Source organism: Schistocerca gregaria, unplaced genomic scaffold (assembly GCF_023897955.1).
Source record: "Schistocerca gregaria isolate iqSchGreg1 unplaced genomic scaffold, iqSchGreg1.2 ptg000179l, whole genome shotgun sequence".
Lineage (NCBI taxonomy): Eukaryota > Metazoa > Arthropoda > Insecta > Orthoptera > Acrididae > Schistocerca > Schistocerca gregaria.
In genome coordinates, this window is record NW_026061729.1 from 2973561 (window position 1) to 2990951 (window position 17391).

Sequence of the window (17391 nt, forward strand, 5' to 3'; positions counted from 1 at the left end):
AGGCTCCCAACACGCTTCCCTCTGGCACAAGTGGTTACTTTTACACGTATAGATGAACTCTCCATTTAGGATGAGATGATGTGTCCTCCCTACAAAAATATTTTATTGACCGTACTTTATACGGTGCAGGCAAATGGTCAACTACAATTGCTGTTTACTGTGAGGTAACCTCTAGCGTATCAGAAGCAGTTTAGGAACATTTTTTCAAATGAGTATACGCACTCGTATTTCGGCAGGTGCACAGTTTTGCCATTTCAATTTTTGCACGTTTCACAGATACCTTTTCGAAAATTTCGAGCAAAACAAATCGAAATCTTTATTACATCATGAAACAATGAAGAAGCAAATGCGGGTTTGTTCGCAAGCCCGAAGCAACATCTGGTACAAGAATCATGGATTTTAATAAAGTAGCTGTCGATAGGTTTTTTTCGTTGCTTACAGATGTAACTGACAATCACAAACTAATGACTTCTCAAATAACTAATTGTGATGGAACAGGCGTCTCGGTTAATGCTAAAAACTAATCGAACATCGCAGCTTGCAAAGGGAACCGTCCAGTGCGATCGTTAACATCTGCAGAAAGGGGCGAAACTGCAACCAGCCTCATTAGTACGTCAGCAAGCGGAGCTGACATTCCTCCTACGATTATTTTTCCACGAAAGAAGAAGCAGAAAGAATTTGAGTTAGGACAGGCAGCAGGAGGTTGCGCTGAGGTCCACAGCACAGCATGTATGGCCACAGAGTCCTTCTTTGTATGGTTTCCACAATTAGTGGTATTTTCTAAGGCATCAAAGCAGGTCCCAGTTCTCCTTATATCAGATGGCCACTCAGCACATACCACGAACACTGACGTTATGGACTACGCGAGGGAGAGTGGCGTTTCTTTACCACCACATTGCTCTCACAGACTTCAGCCGCTTGATGTTTGTTTTATAAATCCTCGTTATAGTGATCAGCTTCGAAAATGGCTACGGAACCATGCAGCGAAAGTCGTAACTATCTTTCAAATTTCAACGCTTTTTGGTTCAGCTTTCGTCTAAAGCGCAACAATGAAAACCGCTATTAAAGGTTTCGAAGCTACTGCAATATGGCCCACGGACCCATCCATATTCACGACGCACACTTCCTCCCGGCACACACAACTGACAGCGGACGTGATAGGCCGTCAGATAAAGAGGTTATTATATCTGAACAATTGGAATTGCCTTCACCTAGCACACCAGCTGAAAAAGACGACTCAAACGGGCTGGATAATCAAGGGGACGAGGTTTCAGCGAATTGTTACAATGAACTGCCGCCTAAGAATAACAAAGTTATTGGGGCTAATTGTTCTAATATTGGGTGCTCTTGGATGACAACTGACAACACAACCTCCTCATTTCATATTTCACCTGAGATTCTGATTTTCTTGTCAAAAGTTAACGAAAGCAAGAAAAGAGCGAGACTGAAAAGGGGGAACAACGTTGTTTTAACTGATTCGCCGTACAAAAAAAGAGTTAAAAGTCATTAATGGGAGAAATAGAAAAAAGAACATTGACAAAGAAGAAAGAGCAAACAGAAAACTTTCTGCGAAAGAGAATAAAATTAAGAACTCAAAAAAGAGAGAAAGATTCTGAAGGTAAATGGAAAAAAGGAGAGAGAATACAATACTAACGAGAGTGATTATGAGGAAAGTTCTGACTGTCAATGTGTATATTGTGGTGGGTTATATTCAAAATCAGTTGGAAGTTGGGTCGCTTGTTCCACCTGCAAAAAACTGACACACGATTCTTGTGCAGGAATAGATAGCGAAGATGATGAGTGTCTCCCCGTGTGTGAATTTTGTAAACAGCCTCAAGAAAAGGATACGATTCATGAAAACTGTAGTTTGACATTAATACTCACTTTAAACTAAAAAAAATAACGAGCAAGCCAATATTTTCTGCATTTCGGATAATTTTATACGTTTTTGTAATCACTTGTATTTACCACCCCATTGTGACGCGTGCAAATGTTATAAATTTCTGTTTTTGAGTGAGAAAATATTGTTGTTTTATTTTATGGCAATGTTCTTGTATTTTTGTGATTAATACATCATAATGTGTTCATATAAAAATTTGTAACTCTCTTATTGATCAATTTTGTACATTTAATCAAAGTTTTCAACTGTGTACCCCATTATACCTTGGATTCCCCAACGTGTCGGATAAGAAAGATAAAAATACAATCACTACTCGTTTCTTCAACGACAATTTAAGCTGTGTTCTGTGGTTCCTCCCAGAGATCATCACGATATATTCCGGAAAAAATCATAGTTAACGAACATTATAAATTGCTCTAGAAACGAAGGCAATCGCAGTTAACATTTAATAAGGCCACTGGTATCCTTCGAAATGCAACTAATCAACGTCATGCAGAACGTCGTGGGTCACAGCGGATGGGTGGAATCGAAATATGACATTTACCCACGATCGCTTCTTTTTGTCAATTTGTGCCATTAATTTCTCTGCTCCCTAATCTGATTTCGTATCTCACCATCAGCTATTCGATCAAAACTTTTTTAGCATTCTTCTACACCACCACATTTCGGAAGTTTCTAGTCGTCTCCTGTTTGGGGAACCAGGCATGTTAACTGCTGATTCGCAATATATTTATTCCGAAAGGCAAAAGGAACCCCGAAAACAATGAAAATAATTTTGTTTATTGGTGATTGTACCAGTTTTATTTACACTTAATGTGAATATGAAAGTATTTTAGTCCAAATCCGTATTTGAAGGTTCTAAATGTCGGTTTAAATGGCAGCTTGCTATGTAAGACATGCCCACTTGTTTCTCTGTGCCATCTCTTCCTTGAGATGATAAGCCTAGGGACATTTTACCTGTAGCTTTGAGCTTTCACCTATTGAATACATTTTTTCTTGTCTCGTAGTCAGTTGTTTGCTAGAGTAATAACGTTTCTGAACAAAACAAATGCCAAGATCTACCCACAAAGTTTTCGAAAGAAGTTCTAGAAGATTTGCAAGAAATAAAAAAGTAAATATCATGAAACAAATGTTATGTTTATGTACAGCATGCGTACTATTGGAAAGTGAAAGAAACTATGAATTTAAATGAGTGCATGTACGACGGTAAGTGCAATACAACTTTAAATTTTCCGTAACTTTTCTAACTAAATGTACCTTTCCTCTCAAACCATTTATCCCAGAACCATGGAATTCTAACGACCAGTTTTCTTACTCGAGGGCATGAAGAGTCGAGGGATATGAAAGGGAAGCAGTGGTTGGGAAGAGAGTGAGACAGGGTTGTAGCCTATCCCCGATGTTATTCAATCTGTTTGCTGAGCAAGCAGTAAAGGAAACAAAAGAAAACTTCGGAGTAGGAATTAAAAACCATGGAGAAAATGTATTATAATGAACACTATGGTCTTTTAATTTTTGAAATTTGCCCGCAAAACCTGTCTTTCAAAATTTTTCTAAAAATTTCACTATTAATATATTATTCATGAAAAATTGTCAGCTTGTTGGAAAATAGTGGAAATGCATGTAAGAAATGTTTTGTGTTTTACCGTTAATATAACACAACTTAGGATAAGGGTCATATAAATAGATCAGTTAACATGGTGGAGATGGAAGATACGTTCTCCCCGTGAATATTGTGTTTAAAAACAAATGAATATTTTCAAATCAACAGCTCATTTCATGCAGTCATAACTAGAAGTGAATAATCTCCACAAAAATTGGTAAGTTAATTACTTTGGTGCAAGAAAGTCTCCATCATTAAGGAGAACGATGTTTTCAATAACTTGCCGGCAGCCATAAAAAGCTTTACTACTGACAGATTTCAGTTTACGAGGAGCCTAAAGGATTTCTTGCTAACCATCTCTTCCGACACTATTAATGAATTGAATTACTTAGTAGAACAAGCGCGCGCGCGCGATTGAGTGTGTGTGTGTGTGTGTGTGTGTGTGTGTGTGTGTGAGAGAGAGAGAGAGAGAGAGAGAGAGAGAGAGAGAGAGAGAGAGAGAGAGAGAGGGGAGGGGGTCAAATAATACGTGTACTATCAGAAGTGTGACCAAATTTTCATTCCTCGTTCATGATCAGTCCATTTGCGGTCTGTGGATAATAAATTAGCATATTATTTTCCCATTGAGTATCTCCCCATTATGGATCAATTTCAATGGAAAGTACATATAATCTAACCCTCTTGTCTGCCCCACTTCTGTTGAAGGTTACACATGAGACAAATACCTTGTTGTTGTTGTTGTTGTTGTTGTTGTCTTCAGTCCACAAACTGGTTTGATGTAGCTCTCCATGCTACTGTATCGTGTGGAAGCTTCATCTCCCAGTACCAACTGCAACCTACATCCTTGTGAATCTGCTTAGTGTATTCATCTCCTGGTCTCCCTCCTCGATTTTTACCCTTCACGTTGCCCTCCAATATTAAATTGGTGATTCCTTAATGTCTCAGAACGTGTCCTACCATCCGACCCCATCTTCTAGTCAAGTTGTGCCACAAAGTTCTCTTCTCCAGTATCCTATTCAATACCTCCACATTAGTTATGTGATCTACCCATCTAATCTTCAGCATTCTTCTGTAGCACCACATTTCGAAAGCTTCTATTCTCTTCTTGTTCAAACTATTTATTGTCCATTATTCACTTCCATACGTGGCTACACTCCATACAAATACTCGGAGAAAAGACTTCCTGATACCTAAAGATGTTAACAAATTTTTCTTCTTTAGAAACACTTTTCTTACCATTGACAGTCGACATTTTAAATCACTCCTAATGCGTACTCCCAGATAATTTATGGAATTAACTGCTTCCAGTTGCTGACCTGCTATTTTGTAGCTAAATGATAAGGGACCTATCGTTCTATGTATTCGCATCACATTACACTTGTCTACATTGAGATTCAATTGCCATTCCGTGCACCATGCGTAAATTCGCTGCAGATCCTCCTGCATATCAGTACAATTTTCCATTATTGCAACCTCTCGATACACCACAGCATCATCTGCAAAAAGCCTCAGAGACTTTCCGATGTCACTCACCAGGTCATTTATGAATATTGTGAATAGCAACGGCCCTATGACACTCCCGTGCGGCACACCTGAAATCACTCTTACTTCGGAAGACTTCTCTCCATTGAGAATGACATGCTGCGTTCTGGATGACATCGGAAGTTCACTGAGGCTTTTTGCAGATGATGCTGTGGTGTATCGAGAGGTTGCAACAATGGAAAATTGTACTGATATGCAGGAGGATCTGCAGCGAATTGACGCATGGTGCACGGAATGGCAATTGAATCTCAATGTAGCGAAGTGTAATGTGATGCGAATACATAGAAAGATAGGTCCCTTATCATTTAGCTACAAAATAGCAGGTCAGCAACTGGAAGCAGTTAATTCCATAAATTATCTGGGAGTACGCATTAGGAGTGATTTAAAATGGAATGATCATATAAAGTTGATCGTCGGTAAAGCAGATGCCAGACTGAGATTCATTGGAAGAATCCTAAGGAAATGCAATCCGACAACAAAGGAAGTAGGTTACAGTACGCTTGTTCGCCCAATGCTTGAATACTGCTCAGCAGTGTGGGATCCGCACCAGGTAGGGTTGATAGAAGAGATAGAGAAGATCCAACGAAGAGCAGCGCGCTTCGTTACAGGATCATTTAGTAATTGCGAAAGCGTTACGGAGATGATAGATAAACTCCAGTGGAAGACTCTGCAGGAGAGACGCTCAGTAGCTCGGTACGGGCTTTTGTTGAAGTTTCGAGAACATACCTTCACCGAAGAGTCAAGCAGTATATTGCTCCCTCCTACGTATATCTCGCGAAGAGACCATGAGGATAAAATCAGAGAGATTAGAGCCCACACAGAAGCATACCGACAATCCTTCTTTCCACGTACAATACGAGACTGGAATAGAAGGGAGAACCGATAGAGGTACTCAGGGTACCCTCCGCCACACACCGTCAGGTGGCTTGCGGAGTACGGATGTAGATGTAGAACTCCTCGATCCAAGCACACAACTGATCTGATAGTCCGTATGCTCCTACTTTGTTAATTAAACGACTGTGGGGTACTGTGTCAAACGCCTTGCGGAAGTCAAGAAACACGGCATCTACCTGTGAACCCGTGTCTAAGACCCTCTGAGTCTCGTGGACGAATAGCGCGAGCTGGGTTTCACACGGCCGTCTTTTTCGAAACCCATGCTGATTCCTACAGAGTAGATTTCTAGTCTCCAGAAAAGTCATTATACTCGAACATAATACGTGTTCCAAAATTCTACAACTAATCGACGTTAGAGATATAGGTCTATAGTTCTGCACATCTGTTCGACGTCCCTTATTGAAAACGGGGATGACCTGTGCCCTTTTCCAATCCTTTGGAACGCTTCGCTATTCTAGAGACCTACGGTACACCGCTGCAAGAAGGGGGGCAAGTTCCTTCGCGTACACTGTGTAAAACCGAACTGGTATCCCATCAGGACCAGCGGCCTTTCCTCTTTTGAGCGGTTTTAATTGTTTCTCTATTCCTCTGTCGTCTATTTCGATATCTACCATTTTGTCAACTATGCGACTTCAAGAGAAGGAAGCACAGTGCAGTCTTCCTCTGTGAAACAGCTTTGGAAGAAGACATTTAGTATTTCGGCCTTTAGTCTGTCATCCTCTGTTTCAGTACCATTTTGGCCACAGAGTGTCTGGACATTTTGTTTTGATCCACCTACCGCTTTGACATAGGACCAAAATTTCTTACGATTTTCTGCCAATTCAGTACATAGAACTTTACTTTCGAATTCATTGAAAGCCTCTCGCATAGCCCTCCTCACACTACAATTCGCTTCGCGTAATTTTTGTTTGTCTGCAAGGCTTTGGCTATGTTTATGTTTGCTGTGAAGTTCCCTTTGCTTCCGCAGCAGTTTTCTAACTCGGTTGTTGTACCACGGTGGCTCTTTTCCATTTCTTACGATCTTGCTTGGCACATACTCATCTAACGCATATTGTACGATGGTTTTGAACTTTGTCCACTGATCCTCAACACTATCTGTACTTGAGACAAAACTTTTGTGTTGAGCCGTCAGGTACTCTGTAATCTGCTTTTTGTCACTTTTGCTAAACAGAAAAATCTTATTACCTTTTTTAATATTTCTATTTACGGCTGAAATCGTCGTTGCAGTAACCGCTTTATGATCGCTGATTCCCTGTTCTGCATTAACTGATTCAAATAGTTCGGGTCTGTTTGTCACCAGAACGTCTAATATATTATCGCCACGAGTCGGTTCTCTGTTTAACTGCTCAAGGTAGTTTTCAGATAAAGCACTTAAAAATATTTCACTAGATTCTTTGTCCCTGCCACCCGTTATGAACGTTTGAGTCTCCCAGTCTATATCCAGCAAATTAAAATCTCCACCCAGAACTATAACATGGTGGGGAAATCTACTCGAAATATTTTCCAAATTATTCTTCTGGTGCTGAGCCACAACAGCTGCTGAGCCTGGGGGCCTATAGAGACATCCAATTACCATGTCTGAGCCTGCTTTAACCGTGACCTTCACCCAAATCATTTCACAATTAGAATCTCCGTCAATTTCCTTCGATACTATTGCACTTCTTATCGCTATAAACACGCCTCCCACTTTACTGTCCAGCCTTTCTCTGCGATATACATTCTAATCAGAGTTTAGGATTTCATTACTGTTTACATGTGGTTTCAGCCAACTTTCTGTCCCTAGTACTATATGGGCGTTGTGACCGTTTATTAATGAGAGCAGTTCTGGGACCTTTCTATAGACGCTCCTGCAGTTTACTATTAGCACATTAATATTGTTATTCCCTGTCGCATTTTGCCTACTCCTGCCTTGCCGCGTCTCAGGAGGCGTCTTGTCGGGCCTAGGGAGGGAATTCTCTAACCTAATAAAAAGCCCATGTGCACTCCACACGTACTCCGCTACCCTCGTAGCCGCTTCCGGCGTGTAGTGCACGGCTGACCTATTCAGGGGGACCATACATTTCTCCACCCCATTGCGGAGGTCGAGAAATTTGCACCCCAGCTCTCCGAAGAATCGTCTGAGCCTCTGGTTAAAGCCTTCCACTCGGATCGAAACCAGAGGACCGCGATCGGTTCTGGGAACGATACTACAAATAGTTAGCTCTGATTCCACCCCGCGAGCGAGGCTTTCCGCCTTCACCAACTCCGCCAACCGCCTGTACGAACTGAGGATGACCTCTGAACCCAGACGGCAGGAGTCATTGGTGCCGACATCAGCAACAATTTGCAGTCGGGTGCACCCAGTGCTCTCTATCGCCGCCGGTAGGGCCCCCTCCACATCTCGGATGAGACCCCCCGGCAGGCACACAGAGTGAACACTGGCCTTCTTCCCCGACCTTTCCGCTATTTCCCTAAGGGGCTCCATCACCAGCCTAACGTTGGAGCTCCCAATAACTAATAAACCCCTCCCCCCGTGTGCCTGCTCGGACCTTGCTGAAGGAGCAGCCACATGTCCATTCACAGGCAGAGCGGGCGATGCCACACGGCCAGCCTCCACATTGACCCTCCGCCTCGTGCGCCGCGAACGCCGCTGAACCCGCCACTCCCCTTGGGGAGAGGGTGGCCAGCCGCGCCCGGTACCCGCGAAGATGTCTCGACAGCAGGGACAGTGGGTGAAGCATCTAACACCTGGGGTGCACCATGCGATGCACTAGACTCCCCACTGCCGCTACACTCCGAGGCAGCAAAAGCAAAAACACACGGAAGAAGAAGTGACAAGTAAGAAAAATACAGTTAATACTTAAATTAAGGTAGCTCGCTGCACAGCAGACGTGAAGCAGACGGCGGTTAGGGCGACACATGAACTTACAACATAAAAGTAATAACAGATAAAAATACATGTTCATGAACCTGAGAGAAAATCAGTCCATAAGTTTAAGCAAACGCTATCAGCAGTACAATGAGAATCAGCTTAATTATTCAATTAACTCCTCGACAGAATAGAAGGAGTGACCCATGAGGAAACACTCCAGTTTCTATTTGAAAGCGCGTGGATTACTGCTAAGATTTTTGAATTCGAGTGGCAGCTTATTGAAAATGGATGCAGCAGTATACTGCACACACTTTTGCACAAGAGTTAAGGAAGTCCGATCCAAATGGAGGTTTGATTTCTCCCGAGTATTAACCGAGTGAAAGCTGCTTATTGTTGGAAATAAACTAATATTGGTAACAAGAAACGACAATAAGGAATATACATATTGAGAGGCGAATGTCAAAATACCCAGACTCCCTGAACAGAGGTCGACAAGAGGTTCGTGAACTCACACCACTTTTTGCCCGAACCTCTCGTTTCTGAGCCAAAAATATCCTTCTAGAATGGGAAGAGTTACCCAAAAACATAATACCATACGACATAAGTGAATGGAAATAAGCAAAGTAGACTAATTTACTTTCGGTACCGTTCGAATAGTGAAAATGGCAGTATTAAGTCTTTGAACAAGATCCTGAACGTGGGCTTTCCACAACACCTTACTATTTATTTGAACACCTAGGAATTTGAACCGTTCAGTTTCACTAATCATATGCCTATGCTGTGATATTAAAACGTCAGGTTTGTTGAATTGTGTGTTAGAAACTGTAAAAACTGAATCTTACTGTGATTTAACGTTAGTTTATTTTCTACAAGCCATGGACTGAGGTCATGCACTGCACTACTTGAAACGGAGTCAATGTTGCACACAAAATCCTTTACTACCAAGCTAGTGTCATCAGCAAACAAAAATATTTTAGAGTTACCCGTAATACTTGAGGGCATATCATTTATATAAATAAGGAACTATAGCGGCCCCAACACTGATCCCTGAGGAACCCCCTCCCCTTGACAGTACACCACTCAGATCCCCCATCACACTGTATTACGTTCCCCCATTCCTGTAGATCGTTCCCTAATGCTCTTCATGAAACACTGTACAACTTCTGATTCTGTCAGTTCTTTCAGGTCCCATCTCCTTAAATTCCCACCTTTTTCCAGTTTCTTCAGTTTTAATCTACAGTTCATAATCAATATATTGTGATCAGAGTTCACATTTGCCCCTGGAAATGTCATACAATTTAGAATATCGTTCCTAATTCTCTGTCTTACCATTATATAATCTATATGAAATATTGCAGTATCTCCAGGTCTCTTCCACGTATACAACCTTCTTTCATGATTTTTGAACCAAGTGTTAGTTATGATTAAGTTATGCTCTGGGCAAAAGCCTACCAGGCGGCTTCCTCTTTAATTTTTTACCCCCATTCCATATTCACCTACTACGTTTCCTTTTCTTCCATTTCCTACTGTCGAATTCCAGTCACCCATTAATATTAAATTTTCATCTCCCATCACTATCTGAATGATTTCTTTTATCTCATCACACATTCCATCAATTTCTTCATCATCTGAAGACTACTTTTACGACTTTGGTAGGCGTGGGATTCGTGGCTATCTTGGCCACAACAATGCGTTCACTATGCTGTATGTAGTAGCTTACCCGCATTACTATTTTTATTAATTATTAGACCTACTCATGCATTAGCTTCATATTAGCCTTCCTAATACTTAAATCTATATCCGATGTTAACAATGACGCCGGTGGATGGACTATCACGAAATTACTGACCGTCGAGAATGTCACAAATATAACCGACAAGCTAATGGGCCCTTCACAGGAAAAGGTTTTTTGCCAGAAAACGGGGAAAACTGAAACCCAGCAAATGAGTAAAAAAGTGTATATTCACTGACAAAAAAAATAGTGTACGCACACAACTTACACAACAATAGTCTGGGATTACTCTATTACGTAACACAGTTTTTGTGATTGTATCTTGCAGCTTTAGTTATTTTTAATTCAAAGAGGCTTTAAAAGGACAGAAAGAACGTGTTGGACTACGCTACAGATCGTTCTGTTAGCACAGTCTTTACTTTGTAATCACTTTCGTTGACTTCGGCAACTCTCAAGAAAAATCTCCAACCTAACCGAGACAATGCGCTACGATACAGCCGAGATCATGACAAGAGAATGGGCTACATCACACTCGAAGTAAATTTATATAGGTAAGGATCCCCATGACCTGTGTACGTCTATTATAAAAAATCTCCAAGCCACTCTCCTCAAATAGATCGCAATCTTCTCTTGACCTTCATCTGTTACTATTTCAGAATTAGAAACCAGATTCAAAGAAAATTTGGCTACCAGTCACAAAACTAGAAAAATAAAAATAATAAAAGTGAGAACATGAAACATGTTAGCAATAACCATAAGCAGGAGATTTTACAGAAAATAAAATTGAGAAAGGAAATTATTAATATTATCGACCGTTTAAGAACTCTAGGCTACGAAAGGAATGAAACCACATATCGAATAACTGGTGGAAGAGTTAGTGTGTTTTAAGATTAAATCCAAACAAGAATTAGAGAAAAATATATCGAAGCAAGGCCTCTATTACGAAAAATTGCTAAATCTCGAGACAAATTGTGTCCTTCTGTATTAGATGAAATTTTTTGGCCCCTAGTACGGATGAAACAGTATCCTCAGTATCAACAGGAACTTCGGACATGTGTTTCATATTTCATCCAAGCCTGCAGTCTATAAATATTTAAACAAAATACTAAAACAAAATACCACTACAGGGGAATTACTTACGAAGTAGTTCTTGGTAAAGAAACACAGGACACAATTACGTATGTAGGCTTAATACAAACTACAACTGTATTTATAAATCGCTATAGTTGCCTTGGAGTAACGACGAGCGAATATCAATATAACCTGTACGCTTCAAAGCTGTTATCCATGAAAAAGCTAAACGACGTATCGTGAACAAAATACAATTTAACACCGAAACAATGATATTAGCTGACAATGGGCACAGACTTTAGTCAATGGGCACTGTTGAAAATTTGTGCCAGACCAGGATTAGCACCCGAGTCCCCTGGTTACGAGGGAGAGGCAATGATCACTGTGTCCGAATTACACAGTGGTCAACAGAATAGCACGAACAGCCCGAGCATGCCGTTCGCAAGATCCAAATTCTCAATTTCTCCATAGACTGCTACTGCACTGCTACTTGAACATAATCCTCCTCCCCTTAATTATACAGTACATGGCCAAAGAAACAGACACCGAATATATGCAAACTTGGCCTTACGAACATTGCAGACGTCGTCTATGTAACACACGTGAAACTTCAAAGAATTTACCAATTCGTTGCATTGTTTACTATAGACCACAAATCAAGTAACGTAAAAAAAGCACTGCGTCTATTGAGATCATGATTCAGAGTTAAAAAAAAACTAATAAGTCGCCTACATATTACAGTTGCTGCCGAAAGAGGAGAACCATTATTTTCCCACAAAAGGAAATATAGTTAAAATTACGCTTCTATTTCGGTTAGTTTCGGCGGTTACTAAAATTTGCAGTGAAAGTTACATAGTGGACTCTACCATCCCCCCACCAGAAACGTAGTTATCGTGGCTGTTGTGAGACTTTTGTACACAGCTAGAGAAAGAATGTTGAATGTGGCGCGGACGGAAACACTAGGCTACGCTACAGGGCAATCTGCTCGCACAACGTTTAGTCGGCATTCATAATCGTTGGCGTAAACAACTCTCAATCAAATTACCCACTTCCAACCTAACTTAGATCTCGGGCTACACTACCAATCGGCCTGTCATCACAACCAAAATTTCATTGAGGGGGGTGGGGGGATTTCCTGTATCTCTCTCTCTAGACAAAACTGTCAGTTATTGTAGACTTATTGTCAGTCTTAACTTCAAGATTTACTAATGATAAACACTTTTGAGACGGCTCCTAATTTTAGAATAGTCCTCTTCGTCTTACTTGGCATAAATTGTTCGCTGGCGTCCCAGCAGCTAGCTCCCTCAGTGTCAGCTTCTGCCATCACACCACGCCAGTCTGCTGTTGTCCTAGCAGACCGAACGCACCGCACATCCACCTTCGGAACCACTCTCTGGCCAGTTAGCAACTGAGCCGAGCACTGTTTACATCGTGAAAGGAAAACTATGCAAAGATGTACACTCGAATGGTACGACTGAGTAGCACACACACAGTAATATCTGAGGAATGTCCTTCGACACGCGCAGAACGAATTTCTTCTCGCGAACGTACAGCGTCTCTGAAAAAAAATCTCGTGACTATATTCCGGCGTTACGGCCAGGTTCTCATACAAATGAGCAAAAAAGGGTACATTTGAAATTTTTTTTTGAGACAATGAAAATACATTCGAAGGATCTGTTTATGAATTACGAGTGATCATACTATGAGCTTAATTTTAGATTTTCAATAAAAAAATGGCGCCGGTAATTATGATTTGATCAAGGGCCTGCGAGACTGGAGTACGCAGAGTGCGTGCAGTGTTGCACCTCAAGATGTTACCTGAATTCAAAAATGGGTAACATCAGTTGATACTACATTATTTCTCTGAAATTGAAAATGGATTACATCAGTCGATAATACATAAAATTTATGGGAGCGCATACCTAACCGCAATGAAACAACCTTAAATTTAACAATACAGTGCTAATTCGAACTTTGAGTTCAATTTTTGTGGGTTTGTTTCACTCCTTATGCCTACACAAAAATTAGTTAATATTAACAAATGTCATATTATAGCTATAAGCTCCTAAGAAAAGTGTACTTTTAGGGGTCAGAGGTAGAAGTTAAGAGATCGAACCACTTTTAATTTATGCTGCATGCCGTTCTGACAAAATCGTTACTCGAAAAAAAAGTGTTCAAAGTTTAGGGAAAACATTTAGTTACATTATTACTTCGACTTGCATGAACTGAGTGATACATATATATTTTCAATGTCAGTGAAAACGAATCTGAAGTCAGATTTTCAATATTCAAAACAGCTAATCCAATGCGGAGGGCAAACTATTATGTTTTGACCAATTTTTACCAAAATTGTATTTTCGTTATTTACTTTTAGTCTGCAATTCAAGGAGTATTTATCAACCCTTCCTCTACCTCTGATTGTTCCTAGACAGCAACTTCCTGTTCCTCTTGGCAGGAAAAGCCGATCTGTCTAAGCTGGATATGCAGCACTCGGCAGCCTGCACTTGATATTCGTCCGTATTTTCGGTGAGTATGTTTGCATGCATTCTGCAGTATGAATCATTTTGAGCACGTGCGACACGGGACGAGTTTTCATCTACATCTATATGGATACCCTGCAAAACACATTTAAGTGCCTGGCAAAGGGTTCATCGAATCACCTTCACAACTGATAATTAATTGAAACCCTCAACTGCCGACAGGTGTTGTTGATATACTTCGATGGGGACAGCTGAAAAGTGTGCCCCTACTGGGACTCGAACCCAGAATCTCCTGCTTACAAGGCAGACGCTCAATCCATCTGAGCCATCGAGGGCACACATGAACAGCACGACTGCAGGAATTTATCCCTCGCACGCTTCCCGTGAGACTCACATCCCCAACCGTCCACAATCCGCATACGTAATGTACTTAATAGGTATTTGTCCATCCACTCATTACTGGCTCACACTAAGGTGACGATTCCCGTAAGAGTTCCGGCAACCTGTGCGCATTCGCACAGACGAAGGTCAATGGCTGGGTAACGTTTAACCATAGATATGAAGATAGTAACTGCTCTCGAAAGAACAGGCGCCACTGACGACCTTGCAACTCTTCTAGAATACGTGATAGACCGGCCGATGTGGCCCAGCGGTTGTAGGCGCTTCAGTCGGGAGCCACGCGACCGCTACGGTCGCAGGTTCAAATCCTGCCTCGAGCATGGGTGTGTGTGATGTCCTTAATTTAGTTAGGTTTAAGTCGTTCTAAGTTCTAGGAAACTGATGACCTCAGATGTTAAGTCCCAAAGTGCTCAGAGCCATTTGAACCATCAGTCCCTATGTTTACACACTACTTACAGTAACTTATGCTAAGGACAACACACACACAACCATGCCCGAGGGAGGACTCGAACCTCCAACAGGGGGAGCCGCGCGAACCGTGACAAGGCGTTGGACACATGGCGGGTACCCCGCGCGGCTCATGGCAGCCGTGACACTGCTTCAAACAATGGACTGTAGAAACTTTTGTAAAGCACGGATTAAAAAAAAAAACTTTCTGTTCCAAGAGTCTAGACAAGTACACCTTTAAAAAATGCAACTACAAAGAAATTGAATTTTCGAACGTTTTGAATGAGAACCTGTCCTTATGGAACACCGTTGATCAAATGTCACAGGGATTATATACTCAGGTTTCACATGTGGATTAACACTTTCTAATCAATATCCGGAATGAGCAGGGCTTAAAACTTTGAAGAGTTAAATTTCAAGGGCCGTTCTCTTGTATGCAAATAGTTTCACAGTAGAAATTTCTCTAGTTTTATTTATTAATTAATTAATTTATTTTTTGCTGTAGGTAAAGAAGGATAGCATTGTGAGGAGGGGGAAGGGGGGGGGGAGGAATCTTGCATCTCCCACCTTGGAATTCTCAGTACAGAATTTTTATTCATTACGAGATTCTTAGCCACTTGCAGAAGTGATTTCGAGTGATTCTGCAAAACTTTTCCTTTAGCCAATCGTAGCAACTACAGGATTCCGTTCCTGCTGCATGACATGTCTCGGAACTTAAACTGACCAACTCATTTGCATAAAGAGCTAGCTTATCATCCGCTTCTTTACTTGCGTAGACCGTTCATGGTCTGCAAAGAATTTTTTTCTTTAATCGTTTTTTTATGTCTTTTATAAACTGCAACACTTTCTAAACTTTCTAAACTTAGCGCCGTTGAAGCATGGTCTTTTACTGAATGATCAAAAAGCAATGCTGACAGCTGGAGTCCAAGGTTTTTGTTAATCAAGCCGTTTGTATTCTTGTGGTGATATCTCCGTACAGTCTTTCATTCCCTAACGCATATTTCTTTATATCTAATTGAGAAGTGAAATACCGGTTTTCATAGATGCAGATTTAAAATATTTTAATATAACGCAATAAATATTTCATTAAAATTTTCATCCCCTTATGCTCGAAGTTCCATAATCAGAAAAACACGTAGTTTTTAAAAATTGTAACATATTAGCCGATTACGAATTGTCAGATATATTTAGCAATCCTTTCATAATGAACCATTTTCTGAAACATCTCACACCCTTTAGGGATTGGGTTTTCAAAAACAATTAAACACGTATTCTTCTATTTAGAGCCGAGGAGCCAAATTCAAATCTTCATCCATTTAATTCTAAAAATGCTTTCATAGTGAAATATTTCATAAAACATTACATCCCCTATTTCACTCTATTAGTGAGTTAAATTTCCAAAAGCAACGAAACACATTTTTTTTACATCCAACCGAGATGTCAAATACCTATTTTCATAGATGTAGCTATAAAAATGCTTCAGTAGTTCTTTAATAATGATTTATTTTCAAAAAACCTTCACTAATTATTTTATCCCCCAATGGAAGAATTTCGGAAAATGCTAAAAACCTGTTTCTTTTTTGTATCTGACTGAGACACCAAATGTCAATTTTCGTAGTTTTGTAGTTATAGCTTCAATAGGGACATAAGGACATATTTAAAAAAAAAAAAGACTTTCAACCCATGTTTCACCCCCATAGGAGTGAAATTTCGAACAATCTCTTCTTAAATGATGCTTTCAGCGTAAGATTTACACCTTCATCAAATTTCAAGTCCGTATACTTTGCAGGTTGGGCTGGAAGGCTATGGGTCAGTGAAACCTGTACCCCTATTGCACCTTCTTGGAGGTTGTAGTTCCAAAAACAGTGAAACACGTAGTTTTCAATAACACAATATTCATAGATTTCGCTTTAAAAACTCTTTCGCACTGAAATACTTTCATAAAACATTACATCCTATATTCCACCCTCTTAATCGTTCAATGTATCAAAAACAGGTTTTCATATATTTCATGAAACATTTCATCCTCTGTGATATGGGGTATGGTAGTGACACACCAAAATCACAATAGTAATCCGTTGTAGTTGCTACATATTTTATTACAATCAAAAGAATTATAAAATCACAAGGCCAGATCAGTTGGACAAATAATAAATAAATTTCGTTAAGTGGAACGAGACCCGTAAAACTTGAAATTTGAATATGACTAGGTATATATACTTAGGTAAAGCTTTACTTAAATAGCACAAATGTCCATAAAATTCATAGCAGAACTCTCACTACTTGCAATCAGGGGAGAAACAGATTAAGCGTAAGAATACAGATATTTAACGTTCGGCTTGCCAACTTTCCTAAACAAAACTGTATAAAATGACTAAAACAATTAAGGGGGTCCTTTAATTTTGACTAAACGGACCTTCAAATTTACTTACTCAGTTGATTAATCAACAATATTCTTAGAATGATTACAACTAG

At 40.3% G+C, this 17391-nt stretch overlaps 1 non-coding gene across 1 annotated transcript; it reads right to left on the reverse strand.

The window, feature by feature from the left end:
• Nucleotides 1–14331: 14331 nt before the first annotated feature.
• On the reverse strand, nt 14332–14406 carry Trnat-ugu (transfer RNA threonine (anticodon UGU)). The gene has a single exon. It is a non-coding gene; the product is annotated as a tRNA-Thr (tRNA).
• Between the last annotated feature and the right edge of the window lie 2985 nt (nt 14407–17391).